Genomic DNA, 26,879 nt, shown 5'->3' with positions numbered 1-26,879 from the left:
TCCTCGCCGTAATCTGTCATCGCGGCCCTTGCTCTTGCCCATGGATTGCCCAGACACCTAGGCGGCGCGCAGCTGCCGCGACAGCTGCCGCGCTGGGAGAGCAGGCTGCAGCCAGGCGGGCGCCAGACGAAGCGCCCCTTTATGAAATATTCTCTCAGGAAAATCTAGAAGATAATGATATCTCAGACATTTTAAAATTACTAGCATTACAGGCTGAAGAAAATCTTGGTATGGTGATGATCTTTACTCTAGTGACAGCTGTGCAAGAAAAATTAAATGAAATAGTAGATCAGATAAAAACTAGAAGAGAAGAAGAAGAGAAACAAAAAGAAAAAGAAGCAGAAGAAGCTGAAAAGCCATTATTCCATGGCACTCCAGTTACAATTGAGAATTTCTTAAATTGGAAGGCCAAGTTTGATGCAGAACTCTTGGAAATTAAAAAGAAAAGGATGAAAGAAGAAGAACAAGCAGGAAAAAATAAATTAAGTGGGAAACAACTATTTGAAACAGATCATAATCTTGACACATCTGATATCCAGTTCTTGGAGGATGCCGGAAACAATGTGGAGGTAGATGAGTCTTTGTTCCAAGAAATGGACGACTTGGAGCTGGAGGATGATGAAGATGATCCCGACGACAATCCTGCTGACCCAGAGAGTGACTCAGCTGATTAATGGACTGTCCCCATCTGCAGAGAGGTTTGACTGCCACAGCATCGGTGGCTATGCTCAGAGGGTTTTGGTTTTCCTTTCTTTTTTTCTAGGAAAAAATTATTTTCAGGAGAATATTCTTCTGATAGCTTTCATCATTGAACTTAATAAACTGACCTTAAAATTTCAAATAAAAAAAAAAAGTACAGCCACTTTTAAAATCAATTTTGTATCATCTAATAAAGTGAAACAAACTAGTACTCTATGGCTAGCATTTTCACTCCTAGGTATTTACTCAAGAGAAATGAAAATTATGAACAAAAATTTCTGCATAAGAATGTTCGTAATTCCTTTATTTGTAATAGTAAAATATCAGGAATACTCCCAATGTGCAAAAAAAATTGTGAATCAGTCATAGAATGGAATGTTTATCACCAATAAAAATAAATGAACTACTGATATGTGCAACAACACGGATATATCACATAGTTAATATTACAAGTACAAAAAGCGAGATGCAAGGGAAGCCACAGTGGATGAGTGAATTTGTATGAAGTTTTAAAACAGGAAGAATGACTGTGTCATGATAGTCATCAGATCAATGGCTGCTGGAGGAGGGGGGCTGAGGTGCAGGGAGAAGAAGGGAATTTTCTGTATCTTGACCGTGCCATGGGTGATATAGCTGTATTTGTCAAAATTTGTTGATGAATTTGATAAAAGCTAATTTTTTGGGTTTATGTAAATTTAACAAATTTAAAATGCTAATAATAACAATTTTAATGTTAGTGATAAAAATACTAGTTAAAAATATTAGCAACCAAATCCAATAACACACCAAAAATATACACCATGATTAAATTAGTTTTATACCATGGATGCAAGGATGATTTGACATATGTAAATCAATAAAGGTGATATACCACATCAACAGAATAAAGGACAAAACCATATAATCATCTCAGTAAATGCTGAAAAAGCATTTGATAAAACTTAACATTGCTTCTTAATAAAAACTCTCAAGAAACTAGGCATAGAAGAAACATATTTCAGCATAATAAAGGCCACATATGGCAAAGCCACAGCTAATATTATACGGAATGAGGACAAGCTGGTAGCCTCTCCTCTAGGATCTGGAACAAGGCGATTCCCACTTTCACCACTTTTATTCAACACAATACTAGAATTCCTAGCCACAGCAATCAGGGAAGAGGAGGAAATAAGGCGCATTGGAAAGCAGGAAGCCAAGTTATCCTTGTTCATATATGACATGATGCTTTACTTAGAAAAACCTAATGAATTCACCAACTAAATTGTTAGAACTAATAAATGTTAGTTTATTAGTTTGAAATTAGCACAGAATTCACTGAAGTAGCAAGATACAAAATCAACATGCAAAATTTCATATAATTCATATATACCAACAGCATGCAACCTGAAAAAGAAATCAAGAAAGCAACACCATTTACAATAACTACCAAGAAGACAAAATATCTAAGAATCAATTAACTAAGGAAGTAAGATGAAAACTATAAAACATTTATGAAATAAATTGGAGAGTACAAAAAGAAATGGAAAGAACTGGGCATGGTGACTCATTCCTGTGATCCCACAACTTTGGGAGGCCAAGGCAGGAGAACTGTTTTAAGCCAGGAGTACAAGATCATCCTGGGAATCGCAGTGAGGTCCTGTCTCTAAGGAAAAAGGCAACATTTCATGCACAGGGATTAGAAGAATTAATATTGTTAAAATGTCATACTACTCTAAGCAATTTACAGATTCAATGCAATGCCTGTCAAAATACCAATATTATTCTTCACAGAAGTAGAAAAAGCAATTATGAAATTTATATAAAACCATAAAATATCCCAAATAGCCAAAGAAATTATGAGCAAAAAGAGCAAAGCTAGAGGCATCACACCACCCTATAAATATACTATAAAGCTATAGTAAAAAAAAAAAAATCAGCATGGTACTGGCATAAAAACAGACACATAGATTAATCAAACGCAAAAGATTACTCAGATATAAGTCCATGCATTGATAGCCAATTCATTTTTGAAAAAGAAACCGAGAATATACAATGGTGAAAGAACAGTCTATTAAATAAACAGTGCTGGGAAGATGTTACCAGATGCAGAAGAATGCCACTAGACCCCTGTCTCTCACCATATACAAAGATCAACTCAAAATGGATTAAAGACTTAAACGTAAGACCCAAAAGTGTAAAACTACTAGAAAAATGCTTATAGAAAACACTCCAGACAGGCATCTAGGCAAAGACTTTATGTCTAAGACCTCAGAAGCAAAGGCACACACACACACACACACACACACACACACACACACACACACAAAAAAAAAAAATAGGCAAATGGGACTATATTAAGCTAAATAGCTTCAGCACAGCAAATGAAAAAATCAACAGAATGAAGAGGCAACCTTCTGAATAGAGAAAATATTTGCTATGTATTCATCCAACAAGGAACTAATGTCTAGAACATACAAGGAACTCAAAAACTCTGCAGTAAAAAACACAATCCAATTTAAAAAGTGGACAAAGGGTCTGAATAGATATTTCTCACAAGGAGACATACAAATTGCTAACAGGTATATGAAAAACACTCAGTATTACTAAATATCAGGAAAATGCAAATCAAAAATACAATGAACTATCATCTTATCTTAGTTAGAATGGCTGTTAATAAAAAATAATAGATGCTGGTGAGCATGTGGAGAAAGGAGGACTGTTGTACACTGTTGGCAGGAAAGTGAGTAAGTTCAGCAACTGTGGGAAACCGCATATGATTTCTCAGAAAACTAAAAATAGAACTACTATCTGATCCAGCAATTCCACCCCTGAGTATTTATCCAAAGGAAAAGAAATCAACGTATAAAAAGAGTAACTGCACCCTCATGTTTATTGAAGAATTATTCAAGGTAGCAAATATATGAAATCTGTGGGAGAATTCATCAGTGGGTAAATTAATAAAGAAACTGTGGTATATTTACACAATAGAATGCAATTCAGCCATAAATAGTAATGAAATCCTGTCAGTCGCAGCAACATGGATGGAACTGGAGCTCACGATGTTAGGCAAAATATGCCAAACAAAAAAAGACAAACGTCACATATTGTCACTCATATGTGCGAGCTAAAAAAATTAATCTCATAGATGCAGAAGGTAGAATGACAATTACAAGAAGCTGGGAAGAATGTAGGGGTAGGAAGACATAGAGAGGCAGGTTCGTGGGTACAAATGTAGAGTTACATTGAACAGATTAGTTCTAATCTGTTCTAATCTGCACAGTAGGCCAGCTACAGTTAACAAAAATGTACATTTCAAAATAGCTAGAAGAATGGATTTCAAATGTTCCCAGCACAAAGAAATGACAAATGCTTGAGGTGATGGATAGTCTAAATGTCCTATCTTATTGCACATTCTCTGGATGTATCACAATATCACATCTACCCCATAAATATGTACAAATATTATGCACAAATTTTAAAAATATTTGTAAAATATCTCAACACAATATAGGGCATTTTATTTTATTTATTTTATTTTTTCCATTTATAAACATTTGTATCACCTTACTTGACTTACTTGCTTTTAACAATTATGTTTTAACTGTTTGTGAAAATTTTATGAGACATTAAACGAAGCTAGTAATCATCTTATTTTCCTTGTAGATAAATCAGGCAAGTATTTAAAAAATCACAGAAGTAAAGAATACAAAAGTTGTTTCCAATGTTTTTGTTTTTTTTATTGCAATGGTTGTCATGTGTCAAGCAATTTACTTTCATCATGTATTCTGTTGTTAGGTTGAATTAATAATCTTGAGCATCTATAAAGATAATATGTTTACTTGACTAGTAAACTCAGATGGAATAAGTTGTATGTCTGCATTACAGTTAATGTTGATAACTCTCAAGATTTGCCTGATTTAATTAATATTAGTATTAATATTAGTATTTTTATTTCCACAGATTATTGGGGAACAGGTTGTGTTTGGTTACATGAGTAAGTTCTTTAGCAGTGATTTGTGAGATTTCGGTGCACCCATCACCTGAGCAGTATACACTACATCCAATTTGCAGTCCTTTATTCCTCACCCACTTCCAGCCCTTCCTCCCAAGTCCCCAAAGTCCATTGTGTCATTCTTATGCCTTTACATCCTCACAGCTTAGCTCCCACTTATGAGTGAGAAAATACGAAAATTATGAGCATGATAAAATTTGGCAAATATTCACTTTTTATTAAGGTTAACTTTTATCGTCTGTAAATTTCAGGAGAATGAAGCCCATGCAGCATCAGAAGGAGTTGCTCTCCTGAGACAGAATGTTCTTCCCATTTAAAAAGGCAGAAACAGCATCACTGGGGGAAGCAGGAGTTTGGAGAACTACACAGCCCACATCTTGGTGTCTGGAATTACCCAGACTTAGGGAGAGTTCACTTTCTGGGAAAAACTAAACTTTGGTTCCCTTTCTTTTTTGTTCTTATTGCAAGACAAAATTTCAGAAAACTAAGAGAAAGCAAGAAGCCAAAGGGATATACTCTCTTTTATTTTCTAGAATATTTATTGCCAAGGATGATCCAGACTGTTACGAGAGGAATTGTGTTCCTCCATCACCAAAATCCACAGGTTGAAGTCCTGTGTTGAGAAGACAGAAGAATAAGTGGCCATCTACAAGCCAAGGAGTGAGACCGCAGAACAAATCAACGCTGCAGCACCTTGATCTTGCACCTGTAGCCTCCAGAATTGTAGGAAAATAAACATTCATTGTTTAAATCACCCAGCCTGTGGTACTTTGTAATTGTAGCTCTAGCAAATTAAAACAGAAATATTACATTTTTACACTGTCATATGGATGAACCTGGGATTCCAAAGCATATAGTGAGTCAATTGAAAAAGGATAATATGTCTCGAGATCCAAGATGGCTGATCACTAACAGCTCGGGATTGTAGCTCCCACTGAAAGCGCAAAGAATGAGAGGACGCCACACCTTCACATGAATTCTTGTTGCTCACGCACTAGGAGATTCCCAGCGGAGGAGCCCCACGGGTCGCCAGCGCGACTCTTGTGACCGGCGAGGCGGTTTTGCCGGCGCCTGGGAGCGACGGTTCTTGGTGCAGAGTCGGAAAAGCACCATCAATCTTAACGCCGCTGATTTGGTCGGTGCAGTGGGTTGCTCAGATTTCGGCGCTGAGAATCAGTAAGTTGGACGTCCACTCAGAAACCTAATTACAAAGACGGTGAATTCAAAGAGCACAGATGGATAAATTTATAACGAAGGGAGGAAAACGGCCAAAAAAGGCTGAGAATGCCCAAGACCAGAACGCCTCTCCCTCAGCGGGGGATCACAGTTCCTCATCAGCAACGGAACAAGGCTTGATGGAGAACGAGTGTGTTCCAATTACAGAAGCAGGCTTCAAAATGTGGATAATGAGAAACTTCTGCGAATTAAAAGAACTTGTTTTAACCCAATCTAAAGCAACTAAGAACTTTGAAAAAAGATTCGATGAAATGTTAACAAGAATACACAATTTAGAGAGGAATATAAGTGAATTGATGGAGCTGAAAAACACAATAGGAGAACTTCGTGAAGTATGCACAAGTTTTAACAGCCGAATTGATCAAGCAGAAGAAAGGATATCAGAGGTCGAAGACCAACTCAATGAAATAAAACAAGAAGACAAGATTAGAGAAAAAAGGATAAAAAGGAACGAGCAAAGTCTCCAAGAAATATGGGACTATGTGAAAAGACCTAATCTACGCTTGATAGGTGTACCTGAATGTGATGAAGAGAATGAATCCAAGCTGGAAAATACGCTTCAGGACATTATTCAGGAAAATTTTCCCAGCCTAGTAAGGCAGGATAATATTCAACTCCAGGTAATACAGAGAACACCACAGAGATATTCCTCAAGAAGAGCAACTCCAAGGCACATAATCGTCAGATTCACCAGGGTTGAAATGAAGGAGAAAATACTAAGGGCAGCCAGAGAGAAAGGTCAGGTTACCCACAAAGGGAAGCCTATCAGACTTACAGCAGATCTCTCAGCAGAAACCCTACAAGCCAGAAGAGAGTGGGGGCCAATATTCAACATCCTTAAAGAAAAGAACTTTCAACCCAGAATTTCACATCCAGCCAAACTAAGCTTCACAAATGAAGGAAAAATAAAGTTTTTTGTGAATAAGCAAGCACTCAGAGATTTCATCACCACTAGGCCTGCTTTACAAGAGCTTCTGAAAGAACCACTACACATATGAAAGGAACAAACAGTATCAGCCTTTCTAAAAAAATTATCAAAAAGAGCATCAATATAATGAAGAATTTACATCAACTAATGGACAAAATAGCCAGCTAATGGCAGTATTAAACTCACATATATTATTATTAATTCTAAATTTAAATTGACTAAATCCCCCAATCCAAAGACAGGCAATTTGAATAAAAAACTAAAACCCATCAGTATGCTGCATCCAGATCCATCTCACATTCAAGGATACACAAAGACTCCAAACAAGGGATGGAGAAAGATTTACCAACCAAACAGAGAGCTAAAATAAATAAATAAAAAGCAGAAGTTACAATTAAGCAACAAAGATCAAAAGAAGCAAAGAAGGACATTATATAATGATAAAAGGATCAATGCAACAACAAGAAGAGCTAAAGATCCTAAATATATACGCACCCAATACAGGAATATGCAGACATACGAGACTTATAAAGAGACTTAGACTCCCACATAATAATATTGGGAGACTTCAACATTAATATTAGACACATCAATGAGACAGAAAATTAACGATATTCAGGACTTGAACTCAGATCTGGAACAAATAAATGTAATTAATATTTATAGAACTCTCCATTTTAAATATACAAAATATACACTCTTATCAGTACCACATCATATCAACTTAGAAGTTTAAAAGAAATCTTGGTTGGCTCCTTGTTTGCTATTCTCTTCCCTCATTTTCTTTCAAGTCTCCATTATTAAGGACAATTATAGGCATACCCATATTTAGACTGCATTCTAGCCCGGGCAATAAAGCAATACCCCATCCTCTCTCCCTCTTCCTCTTTCTCTTTCTTCCTCTTCTTTAAAAAAAAAAAAAAAAAAAAAAAAAAAAAAAAAAAAAAAAAAAAGGATAATATATATAATCTCAAAAGAGAGTATATACCTTTGGCTTTATGCTTTCTCTTAGTTTTCTGAAATTTTGGTCTTGCAATAACAACAATAAAGAAAGGTAATCAATATTTAGTTTTTCCCAGAAAGTGAACTCTTCCTAAGTCTGGGTAATCCCAGACACCAAGACATGGGGCTGTGCAGTTCTCCAAATCCTTTAAGATGTATTTTCCTTAAAAGTCTTTGGCTGGGCGCGGTGGCTCACGCCTGTAATCCCAGCACTTTGGGAGGCAGAAGCGGGTGGATCACGAGGTCAAGAGATCGAGACCATCCTGGTCAACATGGTGAAACCCCGACTCTACTAAAAATACAAAAAATTAGCTGGGCATGGTGGTGCGTGCCTGTAATCCCAGCTACTCAGGAGGCTGAGGCAGGAGAATTGCCTGAACCCAGGAGGCGGAGGTTGCGGTGAGCCGAGATCGCGCCATTGCACTCCAGCCTGGGTAACAAGAGCGAAACTCTGTCTCAAAAAAAAAAAAAAAAAAAAGTCTTTTCTAGGAATGAATGTCACAACTTCGCTTTTTTCCTCTTAGTTGATCACTTGGTCCTCCTTGCATTTCAGTAAGGTTGGTACAATGGAAAGGATGTGTTAATCCACAACTCGCAGATGAATCAGAGAGGCACTAGGAGTAGAGAGTTTCTTCTGAGGTCACGCAGCACCTGAGTGGTGGAGCAATGACAGGCACATGACTCTTCAGGTCTCTAGTCCAGCTTTTTGGGTGTCATGAGACTTGTAGCCTTTGGTTTCTCTTACATGCGTTTCTTTTCTGAGCCAGAGAAGGAGACTTCACAGTAAGAATAAAGTACCAGCGCTCCCAGCCCTTGTCCTAGATTTGCTGGGCTGCAGGATGGAGAGAGAGAGAGTGGCTGCCAATGATTCTCTTAATTCTGGCTTCTATTCTCAGTCACTCAACTGAAAGCAGGAAGGTTTATCTTCTGCACTTGGGGAATCAGAACCAATATGACAGAAATCCCCACTGTCTACCATGGAGCAGCCGAAGCCCACCTGCCTCCCCACACCTTGGATCATATCCCAGTGTTTTTACATATGTTTTTCTGCACATGTAACTATTTCTCTTTCCATCAAGCCCCAGCTGTCACAGTGCAAATACAGTAACAGCAGAAAGAAGCTACTACTGAGCCTGATGCTCTGAATTTTGAGATTTAATTTTACACATAGGTGTCTCTGAGTCATTGCAGAGTTTTGCTTGAGTGCTCTCTGGCCCCAGTTTGATCAAGGTTTATATGTTCTGGGATTTCTCATCAGAAATGACAAAGAATGCCATGTCCAGCTCCTGGGGTCCCTGATGGCAGTGAGAGGCAGCTCCCAATGGGGGAGAGCTTTGGGGTGACCAAGGCCTCATAGATTTCATTACTGCTGGGTCATATGAGTTCAGCCTTCTGACCACAATGGATCAGTGGTCCTAGATTCACCTCTGATATTTAAAGTCTTTTGTTCTTAGGCATCCACAAATGCTCTCTGGTTGAGAAGAAGGGGAAGGACAGAGACGCAAATATGCCTGCCCAGAATTCTGTCCGAGGTACCTCCCAGTGTTCTCTTTCTTATGACAGCAGTGTCCTCAGAAACTTAGTGAAATGCCCATGTTGTCTCTGACTGGAAGTGAGGGGAGACCACTGGGCAGAGCTCCATGGAAGGGAGGCTGGTGCCCTCTACACCATTTATCTACACATGTTGGGCTTTCTCTAGCATCAAATTTCCCAGAGACAGCCAAATCCTAAACTTGGATCCTCCAGTGAATGAGTGTGAGCATCTTAGCCCTGGCCAAATGGGTAATGCATTCTAGAGAGACTAAGAGACAATCTAAATATTAGGACACTTTAATTCTGAATCCCAAAAGTCGGCTTCTGGCCTGGGAGACAGGTGTCACTGCATCTGCTCCACAAAAGCGGCCCCTCAGCTCAAGGTGCTCTTCTGGATTTCTGCCTCTTCCTGGTTCCTGGCCTGGCAAATCTTCACTGCTTTCTTAGCTCATCTATAAATTCAACCAGACTTTTCAAGTATGTATCTTCCTACCACTTTTTCAGTTGTACTCAATGGAAGGAGTGGTCCAAATGACATAATCAGCAATTGCTAGAAACTAAAAACAGTGTACAATTTTATATGTTAATGTCATATGCCAAGAGAGAAAATGCATAGACACCAGCAGTGGCCATTTAAGCAGCTTAATAATGTCTATCTATATTCTATAATTATAATGCATGTATTAATAAATGGTAACTTGTAAGAAAACAATCTTTATGTGTAATATATGACTATGGCTTTGATAGAAAAACCTGGGAGCAGAGTACGAAGACACTTCTCATCACCTTCACTCATGACATGAGCCAGATAGTGTGAGATGAGAAGCAGAGATTTGAAATGTGCTGCAAAACTCTCTCAAAGAAAGTAGGGTAACATTCTACATAAAAAAAAATTATAGTCATCTCCTCACAAATGACATTAGAGTTATGATGTGTGGGAAGTGTTCTTATTAAAATGTTAATTCCAGGCATGTGGTCCTTTCTTACAAGTACTGGACTGTAAGTTGCTCACTAGGTGTCGATTCGCCAACAATTGTTTCCTTTTATAAAAGGAAGCTCCAACCACAGGCCAGCACTTCCCAGGTGGAGGTCTCCTGCACACATAAACTTCCAACAGAGAGACGTTTCTCGGGAACACAAAGGGAGGAGAAGAGGCTCAGGCAAAACGGACTGAGGAAATAGCAACAGTGATAATGTCATGCACTGTCATTGCCCTATGTGTTAATCAGTGTCCTTAGCACTTAAAAAATTCTAACCCATTTAATTCTCACAACACATCCGTGGGGTGTGACTGATAATTTTCCCCTTTTCGAATGACGGAATAGGGATCAAGGTCACCCACAGGTTACGGAGGAGCTGGGTTTGCAAGCAGGCAATCCTGCCCCAGGGCCATGAGGGTGGGTGGAGAGTCCAGCTCCCAGAAGAGAGATTGGAGAGAGAGAAGAAGAGTGGGCAGAGTGGGTCACTCTGATGGCTCTGGGGATCCCTTTCCAGGACAGAAGGGTGCCAAAGTTATGTTGCTATCAAGGAAAATATCCGAAGTCTCTGGCTTAAATCTGAGTGTCTTTAGCTCTGGGACAGGTGACAGAGCAGGGATGACAAAATTAGCCAAGGGCCCAGTTCTGAAGGATTTCCTCTTCTGAGAATTCTCCAGGAGTTTCCCTGACCTCATGGCCACCTCTCACCCTTTGCTCTTGTTTTTCCCCCAGGACTCATGAGGGCGTCCTATCTAGTTTCCACCGGGTTCCCGGGTTCTAGAGAAGCCATCAGAGTGAGTGGAGAATGGGCTTCATTAATATCTCCAGGATCCTCCCTGGACTCTAAGACACCCAGAGAAGCAGGATGCCGCGTCCCGGAACCCCCTCCTGCTCCTCTGTGGGCCCTGATCTTGGGGAGTCCTGGGCTGGTGAGGAGGGCAGCAGGATGAACTGGGCTGGGCAGGCAGGAGGGAAGGGGCGGCCTGCAGGGCTCAGCAGCTCCTCCCGCGGCGCCTGTGTCCTGGGCTGGGGTCTGCAGACTCCCCAGGTCATTTCTCCAGGCGCCGCCCCCCGCACGCGCTCCCCTCCTCCGGTCCCTGTCTCCTCCCGGGGACACGGTAAGAAGCTCCCAGGTGAGCGGCTCCGGGGCGGGGCGGGACGTGGGAGGGAGCCCGGGGGGCGGCGCGAGCGCGTCCCGGAGACTGGAGTCGAGTGGGTACCGAAGGGAAGCGGGGTGGGGTCCCAGGCTGCCAGCGCCTCTCCGGGCCCCAATACCCTGGTTCCGGGGGCCCAGTGCCGCACTCCCGGGAGCTTGGAGGCTGCCGGGGTCCGCCTCCACCGCACGCGCCCTGGGCTCCTCAGCGGCGCCTTCGTGGGGGACACGCGGTTCCTGCGCTTCCACAGCCTCAGCGAGGATCAGAGCTGGAAGCCCCGGGTGGAGAAGATGGGAGAGGACCGTGAGCGCTCTGAGGAAAGTTCTCGAAGATCGCGGGGAATGTGCTACTGAGGGGCCTAAGATGCCTGGACTGCCACCAGCACCAGGACCAGCCGGTGAGTGACGTCAGGCTCCGGGCGCGAGCGTCCCCCAACCAGACACTGACAGGCCTGGGACTCCCAGGCGTGGGGGCGGGGCCTCAGCTGACCCCTCTCTGGGGGAGGAGCCACATTTTACAACTGACGTTTTACTCCAGGTTTGTCCTTCAGTCTAGACGGTGATTGACTTCTGCTGTGACCAATCACGGAGGGAGGCAGGAGCTGAAGTGGGCGGGGCGAGGTGGGAGCAGCGGGGCCACCGCCCTTCCCTCCCATGTCCTGCCTCAGCGGACCCCAGGACAGGTCCAGGGCCTGGGCCCGGCACCTGCAGATGCTGCGCGGCTGTGTGGTGGCTCTGAACGGGAGCTTCGTCGGGGGACACTTTCAGTCTACCTACCACGGAGAAGAGTCAGGACCTACAGACCTGACAGCTGCGCAAACCTCAGCTCAGGATCAGAGTCCTCGAACTGCTTGGTGCTAGACCTCTGGCCAGGAGGCTGAGAGCTGGCATTCTCATTAATTTTCTCCACCCACGAGAATCCTACTGTCTATGGCTCATTATGCTGTAGACTTCTGACTTTCCTCAGAGCAGTCACAGCACTTGTGACCTGTCACCTAAGTTCTAATGGGAATGTCACCTTGAGGTGCTGGGCTGGGGGCTTCTACCGAGCAGAGGTCACACTTGCTTTTCTGTTGGACAGGGAAGACCAGACCCAGGATGCACATCATGGGGCCCCCGGATCTCAGGGGTATGAGGCCTTCCAGAAGTGGGCAGCAGTGGTGGTGCCTTCTGGGGAGAGGCAGGGATCCCTATGACTGTGTAGCATGAGGGGCTGCCCAGCCATCTTATACTGAGGCAGGTGAAGAAGTTCTCAGGCATGGGAGGGACTAGAATGATGGTCTCGCCCTATCTCACGTGTAGGGATTTCACTGCTATTGGGGGAGTCACTGAGTCACTTCCCCCTGTTCCCCCTGAGACTGGGGATGGTGAACTCAGTCAAGTCACAAACGCTGAGAGGGAACCAAGCAGACTGACGAGGAGAGCACTGCCTGTCAAGTGGCCAATGGCCCCAATCAGAAGAGGTGACGGGTAAGCGAGGAGGCTGCTGGGAACCAGAAGCTTGGCAGCCGGGAGGCTGAGAAAGTGCAGGCCGACAGTAGAGGCCGGAGGCTGGAGACCCTGGTAGTAAGCTGTGCTGTTTCCTCTGAGCTCCAGGGTGCAGGGGAGGGTCCTTTACACCAGGGAGCTTCAGACAAAGGGAGCTTCAGGCCTCACGACCATTTCTGGGTTCTTTACACCCCTTATCCTCCATGAGGATTCTAAACATCAAGATAAGTTCTAATTTGGTTCTCATATCATCTGAATTACCTTTAGCAAAGGATCATCTTTCCATTTGGTTTATTTCCATAAGATATGAAATATTAAATCAAACAGTAATACAGGATTAATGTGAGGGTACCAGATATTACGTGGATAGATTCCCCTGGTCGTTTATATTGGAGGAAGACACAGGTCCAACCCTATTCACAGATGAGAATAGCAGGGTAGCAGTACTCAGGACCTTGATGCTGGGTGCCCCCACCCTGCAGGGAAGGTCCTGTCTATAAACAGACATCCAGGAGGGTGACTGCATGGTGCCATGCTGTCTCTTCCTCCTCTCCTATGCCCTGGGTTTGAAGTTTAAATCTCAGCTAAGTAGCAATATTAACCAGGTATTTAAGAGATTCAAGGACCTTCTCTACCTTGGCACCTAACAGGATCTTCTGTCCTAAGAACTTCCGCAGGAGTCTACTCTATAAATTCCAGCACTGAAGGGGTGGCAGGGGCTGCTCATCTCTAACCCCTGCAATAGAGAGGATGGGGCCACAGTCCTGCGCCTCTCCCATCTCACAGTCCTACCTCAAATAGTTTCCTTCTGGAAATAAAGAAAGATCCAGCTCTGCTGGGTCCTCTTTATTGTCATTCTCCAGGTGGTGACAGGGTCCTGAAGCTGTGCTCACAGCTTCCTGAGATATGATTCCTGGGGACTGAAGCCAACAGAAGTTGAGGAAGTGGAGCAGCTTCCAGCTGTGGGGATCTCTGCATTTGAAGGTAGGGGATGGCGATGGGCTGCCCGTAATGCCCAGGGTGTGGAGGCTGAGAGTGACTGAGCTGAATCTGGTCATTACCGTGTTCTCCACAATCTGAGAACTACCTTGTGCACACCAGCAAGATACAGATTGTTCTCACCTCCCTTGTCTCTCTGGCTGCTTACTTTTTTCCCCCAGCTGCTCAGGTGATGAACTCTATTTCCTTCCGAGCATAACACAGGGAGGATGGGGGAGAGAGGGGCCAATTCCACAGATGCCCAAGAACCCCTTCCACATAATACAAATATCCAGGCCTGGGGTCCCCTTCCCTAGATCACCCTCCTTTTCTAGGAATGAAAGAGTGTCAGTGTCTCCTTCCCAGACCTCCCCTGTCACTCATTTACACTAAACAGATGTCTTGTTCTGTTAGTAACTGTTCTCATATCCTTTCTATGAAGATGCGGTGAAATATTACCAACTATTAATAAAACATGGAAGTCAGGTTCTCTTTTCAGATTCTGAGGATCTGCCGTGCTGAGGCAGGGGCAGGTGGAGAGAGAAGGGTGGGTGGAGGGGCAGGAGCTGAGTGCTGCGCGGCCTCACTCTGTGCTCAGTATAAGTTCCTGCTGTGGTCACTTCTTGTCTATTTGTCTGGATCCCTCCTTGTGCTGTGATTTGTGCCTGGTCTTTATTGGCAGGTTCTGCTCCAGGTCGGAGGCCTCACACGTCTCTGGGCTGAGCCTGGAATCCTAGTTGTGTTTCCCTTCTCTTTAATACACTTAAACCTAGATGATGGCCAAGCTGCTGTATGGTCACATTTTGGAGAGAAAGCAAAGCAGGGAGGAGTGAGGACCCTGGCGCTCCCACTGCTGCCTGTGGGCATGCACACACTCATGCTCCACTTCCACACTCATGCTTACACACGTGCACACACATACTACCATTCCCACCTGTGCACATGCACCCACTTGTGCACAAACACACACACACACACACACACACACACACACTCTCAAGTCATTACTGGAGAATGGCATTTCCTGACATCCTCACACACATGTGCCATTCTCAGGGATTTGTGCAGCTGTGCCTGGTCTGTCCCGCACACCCTGGCCGATGAATGAAATGAGTACTCAGACACAGGGATGCAGTATAAGAGCAGCTAGGTGACTGCCTGGCTCTAGTGGCCAGAGAGCAGCCTCCAGAAGCTGGAGCTGCTTACTTTTATTCAGTGCAGGCCAATGCCGAAAGCCTGGAGCAAAAACAACTTGTAGATAATCAACATTTATCGTTCCCTGCATATGAATAATGAAAGGTCAGTTTCTGGTCAACATAAATAAACAGGCCTGTTTAAGATAAATTCCCCTGCACTGCCTTGTACCTACTCCTTGCCCTCTGCCTCAGGGTTATAGAACAGCTGCCTTCAGCTATTCTCCCCTGCAGCTCTACAGAACCTTCCAGCCTCTCAAAAGGTTTGCCTCCTTTCCCTGTAGTTTTTCCCACCTCTCCGGCATATCCTCCACACAGCTGGAGGCAGGAGCTCCTGAGGAGGCATCACCAGGAACCACCCCAAGAGGAGGGTTGAGGGAGTGGGTCCCTCCAAGGCACTAGCGGTTGGGATGGTACCTTCGGGATGCACTAGTACGGGCAGACAGATGGCTGCTCCAAGGCCATCTCCTTCCATCTCCTCTCCCAGCTCAGGCTCATAGCCCTGACCTGAGGCCCAGCTCAATGGGCAGAAGGCATCCTCCCATGTGGGGCACAGAACGCACTTCCCTGCATCAGAGCCCTCGGCAGCACCATCCAGTTGGACAGACATAGACAGGCAAGGGCAGGTCACAGGGACAAGAGGTCCTGTCCCAGAACCCACAGCCAAGCACCTCGGACTACCGGGATTGGGACCCCAGGAGCAGAGGATTCCCACACTTGCCACCCTTGCAGTTCTCCACCCAGGGCACACACTGCGGAAACAGCTGGTGCTTCCCCCGGAGCATGGAGGGTCCTGCAGAGAGGACACAGGAAACCCTGGGACCCCGAAAGTCACCCATCCTGATCCACCCCAGCATTGCTTCCTGCCCTCCTCTGCCTACCTCCACCCTCCAGGAACGGTTGGGCATGGATGGTGGAGCCTCAGGACCTGCTCTGGCCATCAGAGAAGACCTTGCACTACCAGCAGCTCAGAGGATCCCCCAGGTCTGCAATGGGGAGAGGCCTCACTCCAGGGGGACTGGCCCAGTCCTGAGAGCAACGCAGGTGGCAAGTGAGTTCTGAGATTCCCACATGTGGCCTGCAATCCGCAGGAATTCCTGCAGCCCGTGACCCTGTTCATCCTGATGGGTGGAGTGACCACAGCTGGAGGTGTTAACCATGATGAACACCAATTATTCAATCTCCTTGCCTTTAGTCACATGGTATCTGGATAAGGTGGATGTAACTGAACTCAGGTCCAGCTGCTCACGGCTCTAACAGGCAAATATACAAGAGGTGAGTTGTGAAAGGAAAGCAGCTTCATTCAAATACCAGCAGTTGAGGAGAAGGCTGGGCTCAAGCCTCAAGAAACCATCTCAAATTTTTAGGCTGACAAGGTTTTAAAAGTGAAATCCTGGGCTGGAAACATGCAGAAGCGGCACAGGGTGCAGGTCTGGATGTCTTGTTTCAAGGGCTCTCTGGAAATACTGTTCACCTGGAGTACTGGCTGGCAACATCTCAACTGTGGACAGATTATAGATCATCTGTCTTGAGATGATCTCCAAGTGGGGATAATTCCACAGCTGGGTCTCTATGCCTGGCTTGTTTCAAGATTAGACTTGGAGTTTCTAAGCAAGAATATAGTTATAATAGATATACATGCATATGTTGGTCATGAGGTCATGGTGCAGGGAGTGTTTGGTGGGAGAGGAGGGGAAACAGAGTCTTCAAGTACACCTCAAGGCTATGGCTATATTTTAAGGCTAAAGAAAAAATGTTTCTATTTTCAAGCTCACATCTTAAAACTAAAGAGAAAGAAGAAAAAAGGAATTTTAAAATGCATTGTGTAGCTGAAATACTGGATAGCAGTATTAGAGGTTTACTGCTGGTTGTCAAGATGTGAGTGTGAAGACTCACACCTGCCCCTCTGCTGTGACGCTGATGATGATGCTGCACACTCGCCCACCTTGTGTCCACTGCCAGGACTGGGTGAAGAAGACAAACGAATGTGAGGACGGGCAGGTGCACATCAGTGACAGTGAAAGACTGGATACTGGAAATTGTGTCATCCACGACTCTTTTGAGGGTGGAGAGGTAGAAGGTCAGACCTCCTGGCCTAGACTGGGACCCTGACATGCTGGACTCCTTGAGGCTCCACAACCCACAGTTCTCCAAGGGTAGCAGGCTGGGTATTCCCCGGGAGGAGCAAGGGGATGCTCAAATAGATACCTGGTGATTGCTTCTCAGCTTCTATCCCATCTCAATACACAGGCACACAGGCAAGTTTGACAACAGGAAAAACTGGGTGGGGGCACAAGAGGCTCCATAGAAGAGCATCTTACCTCAGTGAGCTCTGAATCTGCTAGGTCAGAGAAGAGGAAACCCACACACAGTGGCTCTGCCAGCCCTCTAGCCTCCCCTCCCCATTTCTATTACCTCAGCCAACCCCCAGGGAGATGAGTGTGCCAGGACTCTTGGCACAAGAACCTTGATCAGGCAATAATGACGAGGATGGCACCCTATCCGCGACCCCTAGCAATTGAAGCTTTGTTTGGACACCACGTCCTTGGCCCCACTTTTCAGACCCAAGCCCTCCAAGCCACAGCCAGACATACAAGGGAACTGCCAGGCACAGATGTCAGGTTGAGTCATTGCTGGCCCCTGAGCCTCCTGGAGAGACTCTCACAGTTTCTGGCTTGCATGTGGTTGCTGCTTATATATTGGAGAAGAACCTTGTGTCTGAGGACTAATTTCTACTATGGTAATAATCAGTGGATCATGGATTGAAGTGCTATTTTCCAACCTTTGGAGGTGGCAAGGAGTGAAGTCATAAGCTGATATTGAAGAGGCCTCTGCCCTCACAGCGTGTTTGGTCACCTCATTGCCCAGGCTGAACTCTGAGAACAAAGAGGAACTTGACTGTCTACAGAAAGTGATAGTCCCGAGAAGAAATCTATGCAAGTACCTGCAGGATGATCACTAAGGTCACCTGAGAGGGTGAGGCAGGGGCTGTCTGAGCTGCAGCCACCAGGAGCTCCAGGCCTTGGTCTTCCTTAACTGTCAGACCGTGTCACAGCCACTGCCCCCATCCTAAAAGAAGACTGCAAAAAATTAAAAACAAAAACAAAAACAAACTTCAGATGCACATAATAGTAGCACTATTTAGAAACATAGTGGTGTCCAAATCATTTCTATCATATCTCATTCAATACAGAACATAAAATGTTCATAATAGAATGCCCACTGGAGACAGAATTTGAAAAAACTTGTTTCTCAATTTGAACTAACAATTCCTGGTTACTCCATCAAACCAAAGTTACTGGCATCATGCTAAGCTAGATATGTTGACTGAAGTATGAGATTCACATTTTTGTAAATGAAAAGCAATCTGATTGGGCAATTTGGCAATGTTTTTCTAAGTGAAAGCAACTTTACTAGAGATGTAAAGCAACGAAACAAGGCAGCACCACAGACAGAGCATTTGTTGTTGTTCTTGTTGTTTTGTTTGTTGGTTTTGTTTTTTAGTGTAGGCAAATGTTTTATGAAGATGACATTTCAACAAGAAAATTGCCACTTGGGGCACACCTCCACTAAATTTGAGACATCTTAGACAAACAGACTTATTTTCAAGGCAGTATTTTTATGGCGCTGAAGTCTTGGAACTATTTGATCTAGTTACTCATGTTCTCAACTGTGTTAACTCACTGAAGAGAAGATCGTTGTTATTAAAGGTATTTGTGTTAAGACAAGCGCTTTGAATGAAGAGACACCCCACCCCACCACCAAACAGGCTTCGTGTGAGCAACATTGCTGTTTATTCATGTGGGAGCAGGTGTGCTGAGGCTGAAAAGGGCGTCAGCAAAGGGCAGTGGAATAGGAGTTGGTTTTATAGGTTTGTGGTGGGCAGTGGAAAGTTACAGAAGTTACTTTAGGGTGGTTTTTGCAAGCTGGGAGGGAGTTGTAGCGTGTGGAGTCAGGAGGTTAGGCCAAGGTTAGTTAAGAAGTCCAGTGGACTTGTCAGCTGAGGCAGGAATTAGAAACAATAGAAGAATGTCTCAGGTTAGTTAGTCACCGCAGGGGCTGATTGTTCTTCCTTCCAGCTACTTCAGGTTTTCTAATTCCGGAAGGCCCTCCAGAGGTGTACGTGCAGTTCATAGGGGTCACCATGCAGTCCAAGATGCAGCCAGACCTCACATTCCTGTCTTTTATATTAGTAATATAAAGGAAAAATAAATGAAGAATGTAGGACAGTGGAATATTAGGAAGGCGGGCAAGAGAGGGGTGATGGGGTGATGATTCTCAGGGCTTCTTTGAGTGGGATTGGGGGTGGCATGGAAACGTAAAAATGGGAAAGAATTTAGACTGCTGGGAGATCTTGGGGAAGGGGTGCAATTGTGAGATTATTAGAAGAAGGATTTATGGTATTGACTGATTGGTTATCATGAGTATACGATTTTGTAGGAATTAAGGGATTAATTGGAAAAACATAGGGTTTAAGTAGAAAGATAGTATTAGAGGACTAAGGACTGGAAGAAGCCATGACTTCCAGTTAGAGAGTGTCCAGCCAGTCCAGCCAGGTCCAGAATAACCATTTGCCTGATTAACAAGCTTTTGGGCTCTGTCTTTTAATTTACTGATGACATTATATGAGAGGCCAGGCTGGTTTACTAAAAATAACATTCTTTATTTAGGAATAGACAAAGACTTTTTTCAGCAGTTAGTAAATCAAGATCTCTGTGGTTTTGGAGGACAACTGCAGCTAGGGAATTTACTTGAGCTTGAAGGAGGGACAATGATGGATTTAATTAATGCTGGCAGAGAAATTATTAGAGAGGCTACAGAAGGTGCCAATTGAAGTGGTAAGCCCTGTGCCGAGTGCAGTAGTAATTCCTAACCCTACAAGTAAGGGCATTAATGGAATGACTCACTTGTGTCATGTCAGGACCACAAGGGGAACAGGGAGGCTTTCGTCCCCATTGGTAAACTATTTTGGGAGTAAAGAAAACTAGGGTACAAGTGCCTGTCCAGTTGGTAGGAAGGCAGACGTAAGAAGAACCACAGAGGAAAAAATAGGTCCATGACTTAGACAGAATTGGAAGTGTAAACTGAAAAGGTGAGAAAGTGTTCTGAGGGGGCTGGAGCTTTAGACCTGAATGCCAAGTGAACCAGCAAGGGCTGCAGCTGTTAAAGGTTGTAGCGGGGCTTGGTAGGGTAACTGTGTGGAGGGAGAGCTTTTGATTTCATGGTGTATGAGGAAGCGTGTGATATCTATAAGCAACCACTTCCTTTCATTAACAATATTGGATACGAGCAGAGAATGAGAGCCAGATTGAGTGAAATATTACATGTAATTGCTTGGAGGAAAAGTGTAAACTGACAATATAAACAAAAGCAAGTCATGTAAAAGGAAATGAGTACAGTGAATTTGATTACAGTTAGACAAAACATAATAGAACAGAGATTTTCTGTGGTGTGGTTTAAGTAGTAGGGGCAACTGCATAAAGCTGGAGAAGGTGATGGGCTGAAAGTAAGTGTGTGAAGTGTAAAGAGAACACTTTGGAGGGTGTGAGGGCTATAGAGGGTACGTGTGGCATAGCCTGTGAATTTGAAGGATTTTAAGAGTATTAGGGTGGCAGCTACTACAGCACATAGTCATGAGGGCCAGCCCAGGACTGTGAGGTTAAGTTGTTTGGATAAAAAGACTGCAGGCTGTAGATGTGTGGTGTTGCCTCTGAGGCCTCTGTTCTGTTCCATTGGTCTATATCTCTGTTTTGGTACCAGTACCATGCTGTTTTGTTGACTGTAGCCTTGTAGTATAGTTTGAAGTCAGGTAACCAGATGTCTCAGCTTTGTTCTTTGGCTTAGGATTGTCTTGGCTATGCGGGCTCTCTTTTAATTCCATATGAAGTTTAAAGTGTTTTTTTCCAGTTCTGTGAAGATCATTGGTAGCTTGATGGGGATAGCGTTGAATCGGTAAATTACTTTGGGCAGTATGGCCATTTTCATGACATTGATTCTTTCTAACCATGAGCTTGGAATGCTTCTCCATCTGTGTCCTCTCATTTCCTTGAGCAGTGGTTTGTAGTTCTCCTTAAAGAGGTCCTTTACATCTTTTATTAGTTCTATTCCTAGGTATTTTATTCTCTTTGTAGCAATTGTGAATGGGAGTTTGATGGTGATTTGACTCTCTGTTTGTCTGTTATTGGTGTATAAGAATGATTGATTTCTGCATATTGATTTTGTATCCTGAGACTTTGCTGAAGTTGCTTATCCACAGCTACAACCATCTGATCTTTGACAAACTGAACAAAAACAAGCAATGGGGAAAGAATTCCCTGTTTAATAAATGGTGTTGGGAAAACTGGCTAGCCATGTGTAGAAAGCAGAAACTATACCCGTTCCTGACATGTTACACTAAAATTAACTCCAGATGAATCAAAAACTTAAATGTAAGACCTAAAAAACTCTAGAAGAAAACCTGGGCAAAACCATTCAGGACATAGGCAAAGGCAAGGACTTCATGACTAAAACACCAAAAGCCAAAATAGACAAATGGGACCTAATTAAACTCCAGATCTTCTGTACAGCAAAAGAAACGATCATTAGAGTGAAAACAATCATTAGAGTGAACCAGCAACCAACAGAATGGGAAAAAACATCTTTGCAGTCTACCCATCTGACAAAGGGCTAATATCCAGAATCTACAAAGAACTAAAACAGATTTACAAGAAAAAAAAACAAGCAAACAAATCCATTCAAAAGTGGGCAAAGAATATGAACAGACACTTTTCAAAAGAAGACATATATGAGGCCAAGAAACATATGAAGACATGCTTATCATCACTGTTCATTAGAGAAATGCAAATCAAAACCACATTGAGATACTATCTTATGCCAGTTAGAATTGCAATCATTAAAAATTCTGGAGGCAACAGATGCTGTACAGGATGTGGAGAAATAGGAACACTTTTACACTGTTGGTAGGAATGTAAATTAGTTCAACCATTGTGGAAGACAGTGTCGTGCTTTCTCAAGGACCTAGGAATAGAAATTCCATGTGACTAAAAAATCCCTTTACTAGGTATATACCCAAAGGATTATAAATGTTCTATTATAAAGTTACATGTACACATATGTTCATTGCAGCACTCTTTACAATAGAAAAGACCTGGAACTAACCCAAATGCCCATCAATGATAAACTAGACAAGGAAAATGTGGAAAATATACACCCTGAAATAGTATGCAGCCATAAAAAATGATGAGTTCATGTCCTTTGTAGGGACATGGATGAATCTCGAAACCATCATTCTCAGCAAACTGACACAAGAACAGGAAATCAAACACTGCATGTTCTCACTCATAGGTGGGTGCTGAACAGTAAGAACACATGGACACAGGGAGGGGAGCATCACACACTGGGGGGTACTGGGGGGGCAAGGGAGGGACAGTGAGGGGTTGTGGAGGTTGGTGGGGAGAAATGCCAGATATAGGTGATGGAGGGATGGGGGCAACAAACCACATTGTCCTGTGTGTACCTATGCAACAATCCTGCATGTTCTGCACATGTATACCAGCACCTAAAGTATAATTTAAGAAAAAAGTAAGTAAAAAAAAAAAATGGCTACAGGCTGTGGGCCTGGCTTCTGTTGAAGAATTCTGACAGCATAGTCTTTTATTTCTGCTGTGTAGATAGAGAAATGTTGAGGGGAGTTGCAGAGTGCTAGTGTAGGCTAGTGTAGGGTCTTACCCCAAGGCCTTCTTTAACAACCAAAAGAAAAATGAGGGAAAATTTTTTGGTTTATGGGGTTAGCAAAGTTTACTTTCATAGCTTCATAAAGTGGTTTGGTTACAGGGGCAAAATCCTGGTATCCAGAGGTGTAAGTATCTCACAACGCCTAAGAAGGAGAGAAGCTGTTGTTTAGTGGATGGGGTTGGGAGTTGGGAAATTAACTGGATATGGTTGGCAGGGAGAACACGTGTATGGTTGTGAAAGATTATAACAGATGGGGAAGAAATTTGGGCTTTAGAAAAAGCGTTTCTGAGGTCAAGAACAGAATAGTGAGTTGCGAAAGGGGATATGGAAGATAGGAGGCTACAGGAGTTTGGTACCATCAAGTGGTTGGGAAGTACAATCTGATTGATGAGGCGGAGTTCTTGGACTAAAGAATTTGTCTGTTTTTTTTGGACAGCTAGGATAGGGGAAGAAATTTGGGCTTTGGAAGGGGATACACTATACCCCTTTGAGTATAGATGCTGAAGAAGCAGGAGGGTGAATGAAAGGCCATGTTGCAATAGACAGATAATAACAGGTTTTACACCTTTTAAAGCCTCTTGTGGGATGGGGTGCTGGTGCTGGGCAGGGGAAGAGTGGCTAGGTTTTAAGGGGATGATGAGGGGTGAGTGACTTGTAGCAACAGATGGGAAGGCGATGTTCCACACCCTAGGGTTAAGGTAGGGGGACATAAGGGGAGCTATTGAGGGAGATACGGGTTCGGGAAAGAGGGTGGCAATCAAGTGTGGCTGTAGCCCAGGAATAGTTAAAAAGGCAGACAATTTTGCTAGGATATCTTAGTCTAACAGGGCACCTGGACAAGTGGGGGTGATTAGGAAAGAATGTGGAAAGGAGTGCTGGCCTAATTGACACCAGATTCGGGGAGTTTTGAGAGGCCTGGAGGTCTTGTCATCAATTCCCACAACAGTCATGGAGGCCAGGATGACAGGTCCTTGAAAAGAAGGCAGTATAGGGTAGGTAGCCTCTGTGTTGGTTACGAAGGGGATGGACTTACCCTCCACAGTAAGAGTTACCTGACTTTCAGTGTCTGCGATGGTCCGGGGGGATTCTGAGATGCTTGGGCAGTGTTAGTCTTCAGCCACCAAGCCCAGGATTGGAGCTCCAGGAGCTTTAGGAGCAGCGGTTGGACAGTTTACTTTCTGTGGGAGCCCTGCACAGACGGGACAGGGTTTAGGAGGAATCCCAGGCTGCGGGCATTCCTTGGCCCAGTGACCAGGTTTCCAACACTTGAAGCAAGTCCTGAAGGGGTGGCTGGATGTGCTGCAGTCTGAGTGCTTTGAAGTCTTTGTGAGCCAGTGGTGTGGCTGGGGTTTGTCTTAGGGAAGAGGCAAGCATCTGTAGTTCTGAGATGTGCTGTTGTAGGGCAGATTTTTCCCTATTATTGAACACCTTGAAGGTTAGGTTTCTTAATTCCTGTTGTGGGGTTTGAGGACTATATTCTAATTTCTGTACCTTTTTGTAATGTCAGGGGCTGACTGGGTGATAAAATACCTATTAAGCATTCGTCAGGGGTGAGAGTAGAAGTAAGGGTGACATTTAAATTACTCCAGGTGAGATTACAGGACTGGGTTAAATATTGGAGGATTTGATGAAAAGAATTCTAACCGGTGGCCAATTTGGGAAAGGTTGGATAAAGCGAAACGAATGTGCACCCTAACTATGCCTTTGGCTCCAGCCACCTCTTGAAGGGGGAATTGTTGGGCAGGGACAGAGGAGGTAGCTGAGGAACTAAACTGTAAGCTGGGCCATGTATGAGGTGGGGAGGTGACAGGAGGGGCATAAGGTGGTGGGCTGTGGGCAGAGGAAGAGGAGGAAGGCTCTGGGGGATGGGGTTAGGTTCTGGAATAGGACCTGGTTTGGACAGGCAGGAGGGAGAAAGGTTGGAAGGGTTGATGGACAAGGAGGATTCTGGGTTACTAGCAGAGGAAGGAGGGGCTGACAGAAGGGAAGAGAAGGATTAGAAATTAGGGAGGGATGGGTGTGTAAAAAAAATGCCTGGATGTAGGGAATTTCAGACCATTTTCCCATGTTGTGACAAAAATTGTCTAAATTTTGTAAAATAGAGAGATTGAAGGTGCCATTTTTTGGCCAGTTAGAGCCGTTGTCTAACTTGTACTGTGGCCATGCAGTGTTACAGAAGAAGATGAGACATTTGGGTTTTAGGTCAGGAGACATTTGAAGAGGCTTGAGGATTTTTAGAACACAGGCCAGTGGAGAGGAGGAAGGGATAGAAGACGGATGATCACCCATGGTTCTGAAAAGGCAGCAGAGACAAGCAAAATGTGCACGCAACCCAGCCACTCAGTAGAAGTCTCTCTTTGTGCCTGGGTTGAACCTCCTCATTGGTGAGTGGCCAAAGAGAGTGTGTCTACATTGACCTGCCTGACCTGCCTCCAATATGGGCCCTGAGCCTGGTGGGCAAGTGAGTAGGGTGAACGTCTCCATGATAGTCAAACCCCTGGGGAAAACTGGGTCCCCAGATCTGTTACATATATAGGATTTTTCCGGTCCTGAACTACACGGAAGAACCTGATTTAACTGATTTTCCTAGTCTTTGCAGTGGAAAAACAATGAAAATGGAAGGGGGAGGAAATGGAAAGGAAAAGATAAAACAAAACGGGAAAGCAAAGAAGAGACACTGCTTACCAAAATGGCCTGTGGTGTGCGTCTGTGGGCTAGTCTGATGGTCCCAGGTCGGTAGGTAGATCTTTTCATGGAGGGAGCACAAGAACAGGGATGGGGGTTTGGTCTCCCATAGGAGTTCCCCCATCCCAGTTTTCTGGCACGAAATGTTAAAACGTGTGCTTTCAATGAAGGGACCCCTCCAAACAGGCTTTGTGTGAGCAACATGACTGTTCATTCACCTGGGTGCAGGTGGGCTGAGGTGGAAAAGGGTGTCAGCAAAGGGTGATGGGATAGGAGTTGGTTTTATAGGTTTCAGGTGGGCAGTAGAAAGTTACAGAAGTTATTTTATGGTGGTTTTTTGCAAGCTGGGAGGCGGTTGTAGGGTGTGGAGTCAGGAGGTTGGGACAAGGTTAGTTACAAAACCAATGGCCTTGTCAATTGAGGCAGGAATAAGAAACAATAGAAGAATGTCTCAGGTTAGTCATCACAGGGGTTGATTGTTTTTCCTTCCAGCTACTTCAGGTTTTCTAATTCCAGAAGGCCCTCCAGAGGTGGACGTCCAGTTCATGGGGGTCACCATGCAGTCCAAGGCATAGTCAGACCTTACAATTTTCAAGAAAAACTCAAATATTGCTGAATATCCTTTCTCTGCCTCAAACTGTTTTTCCCTCAGCACCCAAGGCTCTATGATGTCTTAAAATTTTAATCACTAATTTAAAAAGAGAAGCTTGTCACAGAATTAGAAAAGAAAAAGATTTTAAAATTCATATGAATCCAAAAAAGAGCTTATATAGCCAGGAGAATCTTAAGGAAAAAGAACAAACTGGAGGCATCAGGCTACCTGACTTAAAACTATACTACAAGGCTACAGTAACCAAAACAGCATGGTAATGGTACAAAAACAGGCACATAGACTAATGGAAAAGAATAGAGAACTAAGAAATAAGACTGCACATCTACAACCATTGGATCTTCAACAAACCTGAAAAAAACAAGCAGTGGGGAAAGGATTCTCTGTTTAATAAATGGTGCTGGGAGAACTGGCTAGACATATGTAGAAAATTGAAACTGGACCCCTTCCTTACACCTTACACAAAAATAAACTCACGGTGGATTAAAGACTTAAATGTAAAACTCAAAACTATAAAAAGCCTGGAAGAAAATCTAGGCAATACCATTCAGGACATAGGCATAGGCAAAGATGTTATGATGAAATTGCCAAAAGCAACTGCCACAAAAGCAAAAATTAGTAAATGGGATTTAACTAAACAAAGGAGCTTCTACACAGCAAGAGAAACTATCA

General features: G+C 43.9%; 1 protein-coding gene and 1 pseudogene across 2 annotated transcripts in view; both read left to right on the top strand.

The window, feature by feature from the left end:
* Positions 1-26,879, top strand: part of LOC120363098 (HLA class I histocompatibility antigen, alpha chain G-like) — a 113,675-nt gene that overhangs the window by 67,997 nt on the left and 18,799 nt on the right. The window lies entirely within an intron of this gene.
* On the top strand, positions 129-693 carry LOC120363009 (RWD domain-containing protein 1 pseudogene; annotated as a pseudogene).

The sequence above is a fragment of the Saimiri boliviensis genome, chromosome 4 (genome assembly GCF_048565385.1).
Source record: "Saimiri boliviensis isolate mSaiBol1 chromosome 4, mSaiBol1.pri, whole genome shotgun sequence".
Taxonomy (NCBI): Eukaryota; Metazoa; Chordata; class Mammalia; order Primates; family Cebidae; genus Saimiri; species Saimiri boliviensis.
Note: the sequence above shows the minus strand (reverse complement) of the source record. Positions and strands in the feature narration are given on the sequence as shown.